The following is a 14,576-nucleotide window of genomic DNA, read 5'->3' on the forward strand; positions in this document are numbered from 1 at the left end:
TCTTACCCAATCCTACCATTCCCACTATGAGTATTTTTACTGATTGCTACCGTACCTACCATGAGTATTCTTACCGATTCCTACTATTCCCACCATGAGTATTATTATGAATTTCTACCATTCCCACTATGAGTACTTTTACCGATTCCTACCACTCCCACAATGAGTACTTTTACCGATTCCTACCACTCCCACTATGAGTACTTTTACCGATTCCTATCATTCCCACCAGGAGTATTCTTACGGATTCCTACCATTCCCACTAAGAGTATTTTTACCGATTCCTACAATTCCCACTATGAGTACTAGGGAATTTTTTTTGTCTAATGGTTACTGGCTTGACTAGATCGTTATATTTTCGTGGTCAGAAAGAAATTAATCTTGCAAAGGAAATTTAGAAGAATACAATTTGTTTACAAACCATCTTCTTATGGAATACTACGCTCAAAGAAATTCTATAGAGGCAACGATCAATAAGCTGCAAGTATTTATTAATGAAAAGCAAGCAAGAGCGGGCCGTGGAACAATAACAAGTCTGGTGAAGCTATTCATCCCACTTATATCGGCTTTCTTTACTGTTACTCCTCTCTTTAACCCTTCTTTAGAAAATCCATCAACTCTCTCTCTCTCTCTCTCTCTCTCTCTCTCTCTCTCCTCTCTCTCTCTCTCTCTCTCTCTCTCTCTCTCTCTCTCTCTCTTTAGAGCAGGTAGGGCTATGTTTCATGTCGTTTATCCAGCATTATTATTTAATTATTTACTTTTCATTGCTTTATAACGTTTGGTTTTGATTACAAATCTTTGAGATATTGATTACAATTTTGGAGAAAAGTCTCCTATATTCTCTTATTTATTGTTTGTTTATATTTTATTTATAGGCTACCGTGTATACATAGAAATGCACAAAAACACACACTCAAGCTTATATATATATATATATATATATATATATATATATATATATATATATATATATATATATATATATACATACATATATATATATATATATATATATATATATATATATATTATATATATATATATATATATATATATGATAAAGTTCGCACATTTAGACGTATTTTTCATATTCAAAAATATATATGACTTATTTGAATATATGTATATATATATATATATATATATATATATATATATATATATATATATATATATATATATATATATATATATATATATATATATATATATATATATATATATATATATATATATATATATACGCACACGCACACACACACTGAGTTGTGATACCTTGACCTGGTGAAAGGCTTGCGTATTGCCATGATCAGCAAAGCTGTAATGGTCAGAGCCACCCATTATATATTGGTTTGCCGTGAGTTATCAGACGAAAATCTCCCACCATCACCATGCCGACTGATAAGCGAGGTGATGAAAACTGGCCAAACCCCAGACATGAATGGACATGTGTGAGGTCTTTGTCTTGTGACATATTCGAAACGACTGCATATCTTGTTGTCATTGTTGTGTGTATATGTGTGTATATATATAACTAAATACATATACATATATTTATATATACATACATACATACATACATATATATATATATATATATATATATATATATATATATATATATATATATATATATATATATATATTTCAAATAAGCCATATATATTAATACATTAAAGTCTGGATTCTCTTAACGACCTCGGGATCAGAGCCCCAGGCAGAATCACCCAAAGACTATAGTATCAGACCGGCCGGGATTTGAACCCTGGTCTTGGGGCTCTGATCCCGAGGTCGTTAAGAGAATCCAGACTTTAATGTATTAATATATATGGCTTATTTGAAATATGAAAAACACGTTTAAATGTGCAAAAAATTATCATATATATATATATATATATATATATATATATATATATATATATATATATATATATATATATATATATATATATCGTTATTATTCCGCCGATTGCAATTTCAGCCTTTGACTCATGGCTTTCATCAGAGAAACATTGAACAGGGGAAATTAACTTCAATACATAAGGCAGCACAATAGAAATAGAAATATAGATATGAAGAGGTGTGACGAAATTTAGATATTTAGAAATCGACAGAATTGTTTTGATAAATTACTTTGAGGGGAAAATAACTTTCTTCGAGGGTTCTATATGATTGCGAAATCCACTCTACGTGCATGGGACGTAGTTACTTCTCCCGGGCCTTCGTTGGTTGCCCAAAGCAGTTCACACTGGAGGGCTTTTCAATCCACCTGAGCAAATAAAGTATTGAAAACTGCGATGGTGTTCAGTCTCGCGTATTCTCTTGAAGTGGTTCTGATCCCTGTCGGTTGCTGGTTTTTTCAGCTTATGTTGTAACCGTGTTATTATTATTATTATTATTATTATTATTATTATTATTATTATTATTATTATTATTATTATTATTAGTTGTTAAGCTGCAACCGTAGTTGGAAAAGCAGGATGGTATAAGCCCAGGGGCTCCAACAAGGAAAGCAGCGTAGTGAGGAAAGGAAAAGGCAAAAATAATTGTTTTAAGAAGAGTAACAACATTAAAATAAGTATTTCCCATATAAACTATAAAAACTTTAGCAAAACAAGAGGAAGAGAAATAAGATAGAATAGTGTGCCCCAGTGTACCCTTAGGCATGAGAACTCTAACCCAAGACAGTGGAAGACCATGGTACAGAGGCTATGGCACTTCCCAAGACTAGAGAACAATGATTTGATTTTGGAGTGTCCTTCTCCTAGGAGAGCTGCTTACCATAGCTAAAGAGTCTCTTCTACCCTTACCAAGTGGAAAGTGGCCACTGGCCGATTATAGTGCATTAGTTAACCTCTGCACCATAGTCCATTTCTTTTAGCGATGCATATTTGCACCAACTCGCGGCGGTGCCCTTTTAGCTCGGAAAAGTTTCCTGATCGCTGATTGGTTAGAATTATCTTGTCCAACCAATCAGCGATCCGGAAACTTTTCCGAGCTAAAAGGGCACCGCTGCGAGTCGGTGCAAATATGCATCGCTAAAAGAAATGGACTATAGTTAACTTTCTTTCTGACGAAGTGCCTGGTTCCACCGCTTTGATGAATTCACAGTCTGATTCCCAGGGGCGTGACCAGGTGCCCAACGTAGCCTTGAGTGAATATTCGAATGAAGCATGGCATGTCATAATATTCTCTAACTTTTCGTTTTGTTTCTATAAAAATAAAAAAGAAACCTTCCTTGAAATACACATACAATGCATCAATTCTGGCGTTTATGTAATCTAATCAATTTTTTAAACCTAAAGTTACAATCTTGATATTTACATCTATTTCTTTTGTTCTTATCCATCAAGATTAGTCAGGTTGGATAAGAAAACGGGAATATTATTAGCTGGATTCACGTTGGGATTTATAGGTTACCTAATTTTTTTTTTATAAAAATAAGAAAACAAAAAAGTATTTTCTTCTGGATTTACATCATGATTTATTAGTTACCTATTTTTTTTTTTTTTAATAAGAAAACAAATTTGTAATATCTTCTGGATTTACATCGTGATTTATTAGTTACCTAATTTTTTTATGAAAATAAGAAAACCAATAAGTAATTTTTTCTGGATTCACATTGTGATTTATTGGTTACCTAATATTTTTTGGATGAAAATAAGAAAACTAATAAGTATTTTCTCCTGAATTCACGTTGTAATTTATTGGTTACCTAATTTTTTTTCATAAAAATGCGAAAAGGAATAAGTATTTTCTTATGGATTGACATTGCGTTTTATTGATAACCAATTTTTTTCATAAAAATACAATAACGAAAAAGCATTTTCCTCTGAATTTACGTTGTAATTTATTGATTACCTAATTTTTTTCATAAAAATACGAAAACGAAAAGTATTTTTTTTCTGGATTTACTTTGTGAATTATTGATAACCTACATTTTTCATGAAAACTAGAAAACGAAAAAGTATTTTCTTCTGGATTTACGTTGTGTTTTATTGATAACATTTTTTTCTTGTAATCCTATGCCACTATAATATAAGCCGAATCGAAATCTAAAATTTCGAAGACGTAATCAAATCCCCGCATGCTTTATAAATGCCGAGGAAACCCAATACCGTCCTTCACATTAACGTTATGACGAAGCCTTCTCCTGTTACTAAATCAAGAATAGCCACGAGAACACTATTTCATATAAAACACCATTTCATTTTCCCCAAAAATGCAATTTTCTCTGAGGAATGGTATTTTCCCTCACATTTCTCATGCGCATTCACATAAATATCACCGCTCCTGAAAATATACTGCACAACCTTTGAAACTTATTTTCACTTTTAATATAAACTGCTTTGCCTTTAAAATAAAATGGGGGAAAAAAATATGACGTGAATTTCAACCTTTGCCATAAATTTTCTTCTGACTGAATTCTCATGCAAATAAAGCCTCATTAAACTCCGTGGAGTTTAAATTCTGAAGTTCTTTCGCGTCTTGTTGTGATACGCATATTTTCGTTATGACAATTCTACGAATTAATATTCCAAAAGGAAAATGTTGGGTCGCGTAGGAAACAATATGAAAGATTCTGATGTGACAAAGGCGAGAATTTTATCGTGATTTTGTCTCTCTTGAGTTTTAGATCCCACAAGAGTACGTAATTATACGCCTTGCATTTAATGAGGTTAGAGTCAACGAACTCTAGCTGTGACGCTAGTATAAAGAACTTGGTCCAAATTTATTCTGAATATTAATGAATACTCAGCAGCAATTAACTACAGTGTTAAGTTGTGATTATTTTGAGCCTCTTTTTTTTTTTTTTTTTTTTTTTTTTTTGATAAAGGATAAAATAGTGAGGGGTCTATTTATAGAGTAATAAAAATATGATTTTTTTTCTATTTACGTAATATTGTTTTTTTTTTTATGAATAACTGAGACATGAAGTAATTAGAATGCATAACGGAAAGGTTAACGCTAACAAGTTCGAAGAAAAGAAAGTATGGTAAAATCATCTTATCCACTAGATCTTATGGCCTGTTTTACATTGCAATCCATCTCTCACTGAGAGAGAGAGAGAGAGAGAGAGAGAGAGAGAGAGAGAGAGAGAGAGAGAGAGAGAGACAGAGAGAGAGAGAGAGAGAGAGAGAGAGAGAGAGAGTAGAATCATACGCCATTTATCCTCTCCATCCTAACTCTTGGCAGATACCAAGAAATATTCGAGTTCAGATTCCTTGAGAAAAGTTCGTTTAGTTGCATTTTCCAGCAGATAAATCCCCAAGAAGGGCGATTTAGAAGCGGGTATTCCAAAATCTTCATCCGGGCAAGAAATTTGGATCTTTTACGTCGCCTCTTGCATTTATTATTGCTTTCTTGTGTGTGGGGATAACATTCTCCCGTACAATCGGCGAGGACTTTTTATTCGAAGACTATAAAAGAATAAGAATCATGAAGAAAGAGAGAGAATAATAATATGAAGAAGACGTTCAAAATGAGCAACTGCATCATTTTAGACGGTAAAAAGGCAGAGAGCATTGTTTCCAGCTTCAAAGAATTCACTTCTTGGCTGTATTTTTTTTTATTTGCTTTCATACTGGCACATTTTCATTGTTTAGGACGTTGTTTCTTGAAGAGATGTTGTGAAAGGAAAACTCTATGGAACCTTAAGGCAAGTCTTATGTATTCTTTGAAATATTTTGGTTTCTTCAGGCGTACGTGTCTACATTAACACATCCACTGATGAGAACCGGATATTCAGGCATACGTATTTAGATTTGCTTATCCGCTGACCCGTTGAAATACCACCACTAGAGAGTTATAAGGTCCTTTGACTGGCAAGACGGTACTACATTGAATCCTTCTCTCTGGTTACGGTTCACTTTCTCTTTGCCTACACATACACCGAATAGTCTGGCCTATTCTTTACATATTCTCCTCTTTCCTCATACTACCAACAACACTGAGATTACCAAACAATTCTTCTAAACCCAAGGGGTTAGTGGACTGTAATTGGTCAGTTTGGTGGCCACTATCCTCTTGGTAAGGGTAGAAGAGACTCTTTAGCTTGAGGGTACACTCGGGCAGGCTATTCTATCTAATTTCTCTTTCTCTTGTTTTGTTTCTCTTGTTTATATAGTTTAAATAGGAAGTATTTATTTTCATGTTGTTACTGTTCAGAGAATATTTTATTTTAATTGTTAATTACTTTTCTTGTAATTTCCTTATTTCCTTTCCTCACTGGGCTATTTTCCCTGTTGTATCCCTCGGGCTTGTAGCATTCTGTTTTTCCAAGTAGAGTTGTAGCTTAGCAAGTAATAATAATAATAATAATAATAATAATAATAATAATAATAATAATAATAATAATAGTAATAAGCTCCAAACCCTAAGCAAGTGTTTTTCCCAAGCAGCAAACCCTTTTCAATATAAATAAAATTTATTAAACTTATTATAACAAGAGAATCTTTATCAAAGCAAGAACGACATGTAAAATACTAAAGAAATTCACGATATCTCTTTTAACGAAGCTTTGATGAAGTTGGCAAAGCTTTGTATGATAAAAAAAACATTTCTGAAATTCTGAAGTGAAAACAATTTATGACGAAGTTAAAAATCTGTGCGAAAGAGCAAGCAAAGAAATGCATGTAAAATGTGGAGCAATACATTTCGAAAGCAAACCACCTTACTTGGCAGGTGAGTCATCCCGTTTATCCCGAAAAATATTTGGACAAAGTTCATTCAAAGCGGAAATGTTGAATTTTACTGGACAGTAATAATAGAATATTTCTCCGCTTTCTGGAAAACGCTGGATCGTTGGTCGCTTCAGCCACGTCCGTCTTTGACAGATATTATTGTTGTTCTACACTAGTGTCCACGACCCGTCAAAAGTGACGGCTAACTATTTGAATAGATATTCGGACTTACGTACCCCTTTTCACCAGGGTATGACTACTCCTTCTCCTTCCTCCTGAGGGATGGGGAGAGCTGAACGTGGCCTTGATATATATATATATATATATATATATATATATATATATATATATATATACTAGGATGGTTTGCTGTGACTGATCAAAAGAAAATCTCCCACCATCACCAATCCGCATTGGCTAGATTGGTGATAAAATATGGCCAAACCCTTTTGTCCTGCAGTGGACTAGAAACGGATATATATATATATATATATATATATATATATATATATATATATATATATATATATATATATATATATATATATATATATATATATGTATATATATATATGTGTGTGTGTGTCTGTGTGTGTATATATATGTATATATATATATATATCTATATATATATACATATGTATATAAATATATGTATATATATATATATATATATATATATATATATATATAGAGAGAGAGAGAGAGAGAGAGAGAGAGAGAGAGAGAGAGAGAGAGAGAGAGAGAGAGAGAGAGAGAGAGAGAGAGACAGACAGACAGACAGACAGACCTGGTCTTTATTATATAAGGGAGGTTATATTTCTCGATATTCTTTTTGTTAATTCGTATAACTCCTTGACCAGCATTTTAGAAAAAGAAAATTATTGTATTATGAATTTTCGTTATAGCCTTTCTTACATGAAATTAAACTTTTTATATAACAGGGTAATAAGCAAAAGATCTTTTTATCGAACAAGTTGCTTCATTCTTTTATTTCCTTTATTTATATATTTTGTCATTGACGGCAGCCTTATATTACAAAGGCTAAATGTTTTGTTTCGAGAGTTTTATTCAGTAAAATTATTCATATTTTTTTTTTCTGTTAACATTTAATTAATGATCTTGTTTTAAGATTTTCTAAGCGTATAACATATCCTCCTAACATTTGCCTTTATCAATTTCACAATTATTCAAAATCGATGTAATTTATTATTGATGGATTTAATCAAATGCTCTTTAGTGTATTTATTATCGTCAATATCCGCATGAATTAAATACTTTTATGGCACTCCAGTATTTTTCATAATTTGTAACAGACGATTTTTTTCAGTTTGGTGAACTTGAGTTATTGTACTAAAGCTGCATAGTCAACTTGGCAATGAAATATCTGTGTTGGGTATTGTATCGCACGTGTTTCATACACGCTCATATACTGTAACAGTATTGTTTTTTTATCTTCAGCTCTCCCCCGCACTGATGATATGAACCAGTGTAAGTTTGCAATCTCATATTTTGTACTGTTTGAATTTTGTGTCATTCTTACTCTCAACTATCTGTATAAAAGCTTGTTGTCTTGTTGAATAAAGTCAGTTTTCATTCACCTCGCTTCTCAGTTAGAATCTAACAGCTTACGTTGCCACAGTATACTATGTAAGAACTCTGAAGCATTTTATTATTATTATTATTATTATTATTATTATTATTATTATTATTGTTGTTGTTGATGTTGTTGTTGTTGTTGTTGTTGTTGTTATTATTATTATTATTATTATTATTATTATTATTATTATTATTATTATTATTATTGTTGTTATTATTATTATTATTATTTGCTAAGTTAAAACCCTAGTTGGAAAAGCAGGATGCTATAAGCCCAAAGGCTCCAACATGGAAAATAGCCCATTGAGGAAAGGAAATAATAAATAAACAACAACAGATAACCCAAACTTCAAAATAACAAGAGGACGAGAAATAGATAGAATAGTGTCCCTGAGTGTACCTCCAAGCAAGAGAACTCTACCCCCAAAAGTAAAAGACCATGGTACAGAGGCAATGGCACTACCCAAAACTAGAAAACAATGGTTTAATTTTGGTGTGTCCTCCTAGAAGAGCTGCTTACCATAGCTAAAGTCTCTTCTACCCTTACCAAGAGGAAGGTAGCCACTGAACTATTACAGTGCAGCAGTTAACCCTTTGAACGAGAAAAAAATGTTTAGCAATCTTAGTGTTGTTACGTGTATGAGGACACAGAAGATTGTGTATAGAATAGGCCAGATAATAATTTTCTGGCGGTAGTATCTCAACGGATGGATGGTGCCTTGGCCAACCTACTTTCACTATAGAAACTAGTAAGTAGATTTATCGTATTTATTTTTTATAGATACTTTATATTTCACCAATAATATATTCTATCTATATTAATTTTCTCGTATTTCTTGTTCAAGATACTTTATAATATCAACAATGGTATATTCTACAGAAGCTATATTAATTTTTCTGGAATTTATTATCCTTTTAAGAGAATAATTTGAGTAAACTGGCATTACTGGGTTGATTCTCCACTAAAAAAAATGGAATCTAAGATAGAAAATTAAATTAAAACAGCCTTTTACAAAAGAATTTTCTCTATGGAAGGTACATATTTTTTGCAACAGTACTATCCAAATTCGTAAGGCTTATTATATGAATCCTGCATATACTGTATGTTTGTGCAGCATACGTGAATATTGCATAGCTTAAATCCTTAAGCATGAGTACTTCTCGACACATGAAGGATGCTAATTCAATGCGGCATCACGAAAGCAGTAAAACGATTTTTACCACCGAATTTTCTCACAAACATCCTTTGAAAGGGAAAACACGCCGGCGTCTAAAATCCCGGGGAAACAGAGTGAAGAACGAGGGTTTTTGAAGGCTGGAACTATTAAATCTGTTTTTGGGGCTCATAACGATGTCGTTAATGTTTTTTTAATTTTTTTTTGTGGGGGGGGGGCAGCAATTTTTTATTTTTGCAGTAATTTTTTTTTTTTTTTTTGTGCATGCTCCGTCATTCTTCCCCCCACACTCTTATTATCTCTCTTTATTCCTTAATAAGTAAAAAGAAGTCCGCATCGAGGATACAAAAGACTTCATCCGCTTACACACAAGAAAGCAATAATGAATGCGAGCGAACCGCGAGACCGGATTCCCAAGTTCCAAATTTCTCGCCCGGACGAAGGTTTTGGTAAACTGGCATCTAAATCGTCCTCCTTTTGGGATTTATCTGCTGGAAAATCCAACTGAACGATTTCTTTTCTCGGAATCTTATCTGGAATATCTCACTCCTTATCGTTCAAGAGTTAAATTGAGGAGGTGAAATAATGCAAGATTTCGCTGGTTATGCATTACTCCCTGTCTATCTGTATTCATTTTAAGAGGGCTATGTTTCATTATTAGGTATTTCATGAATTTGTGTAGTTTCTTATTTTTTTTGTGTGTTTTCCCATCAGTCCTTGTATTTTTGTACACTTATTTGTAGTTAAAATTGCCATCTATATTATTTCAGCATAGATTGAATTTCATGAAAACCCGCATGAAAGAAAAGATAATACGCAGAATCGTATTGTGAGTAGACTCCTTAATATTGTATATAAATAATCATATTAACGGTTCACGAAGAAGAATTACTAATTCTTTAAAGGCTTTAATTAAAGGCCACTCATGAATGGCAGAAGCAAGGGACGGTGACATTGCCCTATCAAGCATGACAATACCCTAGAAACTGACCGTATTACAAATGATCAGCGCCCAAGTCCCCTCTGCACCCATGCCAAGACCAAGGAGGGCCAGGCAATGGCTGCTGATGGCACAACAGATAGACCTATAGGTTCCTCCAAATCCCCTATCCTTAGCTCACAAGGATGGTGAGGTTGCAGTGACCTAAGGAACTAACGAGTTTCAGCGTCTGGCAATCACCAGGCAAGGACGCTATCACCTGGCCACCATAACCAAGAATCAAGTCTAAGAGATTCTTGGCCTTTGTCTTAATAGTCACTTTTTGGTATTTCAGTCTTATCCTAAGATTCCCTAGACAAGTATAGCAATTATTTTTAGTACAAAGAACAGAATACTATTGGATGGATGTAATTTATTGAATATAACTCCACATAGACATTGAATCTCACAGAACAAAGATAAAGTATGACTATGCTTGAGGGAATTCATAATATAAAATTCTGCCTATCTGTATATCTTATTAATTTTGCTCATATATAAAATCCCTTTTCATTTTGTTAAAAATTTTCATACAAGATTTTTCACTAACCTTTCACTGGAATTATATAGAAAATTAGCTTACTTTATATGCTGTACATTAAAAAGTCAATTGATTTTTTTGTTAGTTTAGGTATTTTGTGTTATGGATTGCTTTGCCATTCTCTATATGTATATTTATAAAGGTGTTGATTCCGGCTTTATAGGAAACCAAAATTTCTCCAAACAAGTTTTTAAAATAATGGAAACGAAAGTCATTATTAAATATCTGTTTCTCCTTGGATGTAAATAATTGATCTTGATTTTATAATTTTGGCTTGCACATAAAAAGTTAGTTACAAGGAAAAATAGATTTTATTTTGTGTTATAAAACACCTGGCCACATTTCTTTAAGTGTTTGCTGCTTATTCAACCTCAAACCGAAATACAGATGCGTAACAAAGTCAGCCTTCTATTGTCTTTTGTATCTGGCTTCATGTCTTAAAGCATACTGTTATCATCACTCTTAGTGTCATATAAGCATTAATCATTAAAGGGGGTTTTAATGAAAATTTTATGTCACCAACTGAACATGGCGAAAATGGAGATTTGCAATGTCCAAGTTCTTAATGTAAAGTCACGATAAAAAAAATAAATAACCTGTTATATGGTAAAATAATATACAGATGATAATGTTTTGGAGAATCAATTGCCTAGTCAAATTTAAGTACAATTTTCTAGTTTCTACAGTAAATAAAATTGCAATTTAAAATGTGTTTTAAAATCCATTACAGTTTTGTAATAATTTACCATTGGACAAGTCTAATTATAGTTTTGATCGATATGACAAAATTTATAATATATCTACGGTAATATTCTCTCTCTCTCTCTCTCTCTCTCTCTCTCTCTCTCTCTCTCTCTCTCTCTCTCTCTCTCTCTCTCTCTCTCTCTCTCTCTCAAATGAATGAATTCTACAAACGAGACAGTTACCATAAAATAACACTTTCAACCGTTTAAAGGATTCTTCAATGGGAGATGAAGTTTGGTCGTGGAGAATTGTAAGTTATAGTTTCAGTGTTCTTTTCTTGGGTTAAGTGTTTACCAAAATTTTGAGTGGCCTAATCCGCTATTTAATTTTCCATCATATGGTTCAGGTACAATAATTTTCAACTTTTTTTTTCTAGTTTCAGGAAGTTCTGGATTTACCTTTTGTTACTGTATGTGACCAAGAGGTTTTGTAGTTTATCGAAAGCTTGGCATAGTTCGCTTCATGAATTCCAGTACACTTCGCGGGAAGCTAAGCTATACCTTGTAGCAGGCAACAGTGTGAAAAGCAAAGTCGTTGAGCGATCAAAAGCCTCATTATTAATTTTACAAAGTGCTATATAAGAAAACATTGTTATTTTGTTTACATCACTTCTTAAAATTAATAAAAATTCCTTTTATCGCGTGTTTATAAGCTCGCCGACTTTGTTTTACGGTCAGCAATTTCTCTTTTGCTAAACACAGTGTTTCCTGCTACAACGTATGACTGGCAGACATCTCCTTAGCTTCCCGTGTAGTGTACTGGAATTAATGAAGTCAGCAGTACTATGTGTGTATATGTACATATGTACAATATGTGTATATGTATATACATATATATATATATATATATATTTATATGTGTATATATATATATATTTATATGTGTATATATATATATATATATATATATATATATATATATATGATTGTTCTCTTGTATGTATTGTTTGTATTAGCATTCAAATGAAATCTTGATGTTTCATAATGATAGTTCATAAAAAGCCTATAAACCTTGTCAATCTGTCCCAGTGAATTTCAAAAAACGTGTCGGTAAAGAAAGGCAAACTTACTATGAAATGTGTAAAGTTCCATTCCATGACAATTTTAGGAGAGCAACAATCTTTTGATTAAGAAATGAATCTGTTCAGATGTACCAAAAAAAAAAATAAAATAAAATAAATAAATAAATAAAAGAAAAAAGAAAAAAAAAGGGATCTCGTAAAATGCAAAAATTTTCAAAAGCAGTGAGATTATGAGACGATAATTGGCAGAGGTATTGAAAAATCCAAGAGGTGTCTGTACAAAGAATATTATATTCGCTAAAAGAAAAAAGATATGTTTTTTTTTCTTTTATAATTAGGATCAGTGTCATATTGGCATTTTCCTTCAAGCATAATATATACGATATATACTTTTTCTAGTTATGTTCAGTCATATTGATATTTTTTCATTTAAAAACATATTTAGATAAATAGTAAAAATTGTAATGGTAAATACAGGATATGTATAAAAAAAAGTATTCTTGTAAATATACGATGATGTATATATGTTATAAATTGTAAGATTGTAAATGTGTATTTCATAAGAAAAAAGAATATGAACTTCAGTGGGTTATTGTTTATAGATAATGAAAAGTAACCTTTCGAGTATTTCTGATCTTTAGTCGACGGACAGATGTAACTTAACGTTCAACAGATGTCAATCAGATTCGTGTTCTGCTTTATACACATTTTGCCAGATTATCAAGGCATATATTCAATAATTTAAAACCCTCCATTGTATGTTAACATTCAGATACACTCTTGCCACTTTCGTATAATTTCCTTCTCTATTGTTTTATCAATCTGTAATGAAATATGATAGTGTAATCATTTTATTTTGTCCTATTTTTATTAAATTGTTGTTTTGTTCTACGTGTACATATCCAATTATTTATTCAAATATTAATTTTTCCAGATGATGTTCATCCTGTTCAGTGACTACACAACAGACATCTAATTTGTAAGTACAAAAAATTTATATATTTTTTTTTTGTTTTTTGCTGTAAAATTTCCACATAATATTTTTCAAAAACACTTTTTTTTTACCTTATTTGGCAATTAATTATAACAAATTGAGTTTTTATCTTTCTGGTTACTTCTTTGTTTTCTACTTTTTTTCTCTCTCTCTCTTTCGCCTAATCCCGGATGCGTAAATTTGTTATTTTCCACTTTATTCGTTTTTGATTGTTTACTTACTTACTTTGAAGGCTGCTTTTCCGGTCCCATACAACAAGGGAACCCTACTCTCTACATGACCTCCACTGTCGTTATATCTTGTTTGTTCAGAGTATTCAACGTTTCATATCACGTATTGCTCATTTACTGTTGAATCGTCATTTTCATACGACTCACGGAATGAGAAAGTTTTCAGTTTCCTCTTGAAAGTCTTAATGTCTTCAATCATTCGGATATCTCGTGGGAGCTTATTGTAACTCTAACTTAATCTGATCGGAACCAATTTCCCTTTAAATGATTTTAATTCCCGTTCACTATTTCCATGCCAAATTAGATTTGCTTTACTAGCTGCTAATGCAAGTCCTCATGTCTTAAATAATAATGATAATAATAATAATAATAATAATAATAATAATAATAATAATGTTAATGTTAATGTTAATGTTAATGTTAATATTAATTATTATTAGTATTAATCATTATTATTCTTATTATCATCATCATTATTATTATTATTATTATTATTATTATTATTATTATTATTATTATTATTATTATTATTATTATTATTATCATTATTATTATTATTATTATTATTATTATTTATTTTTTTATTCTTTTATTCTTTTATTCTTAATTC

General features: G+C 31.7%; 1 long non-coding RNA gene across 1 annotated transcript in view; it reads left to right on the forward strand.

Annotated features, from left to right (window-relative positions):
* LOC137621085 (uncharacterized) overlaps positions 1–13,726 on the forward strand; it is a 377,935-nt gene extending 364,209 nt beyond the window's left edge. Inside the window, exon 3 of the long non-coding RNA XR_011040109.1 lies at positions 13,677–13,726. This is a non-coding gene — a long non-coding RNA (uncharacterized lncRNA). The remainder of the gene's footprint in view (positions 1–13,676) is intronic.
* The last annotated feature ends 850 nt before the right edge of the window (positions 13,727–14,576 follow it).

This window comes from Palaemon carinicauda, chromosome 27 (genome assembly GCF_036898095.1).
Source record: "Palaemon carinicauda isolate YSFRI2023 chromosome 27, ASM3689809v2, whole genome shotgun sequence".
Classification (NCBI taxonomy): Eukaryota; Metazoa; Arthropoda; class Malacostraca; order Decapoda; family Palaemonidae; genus Palaemon; species Palaemon carinicauda.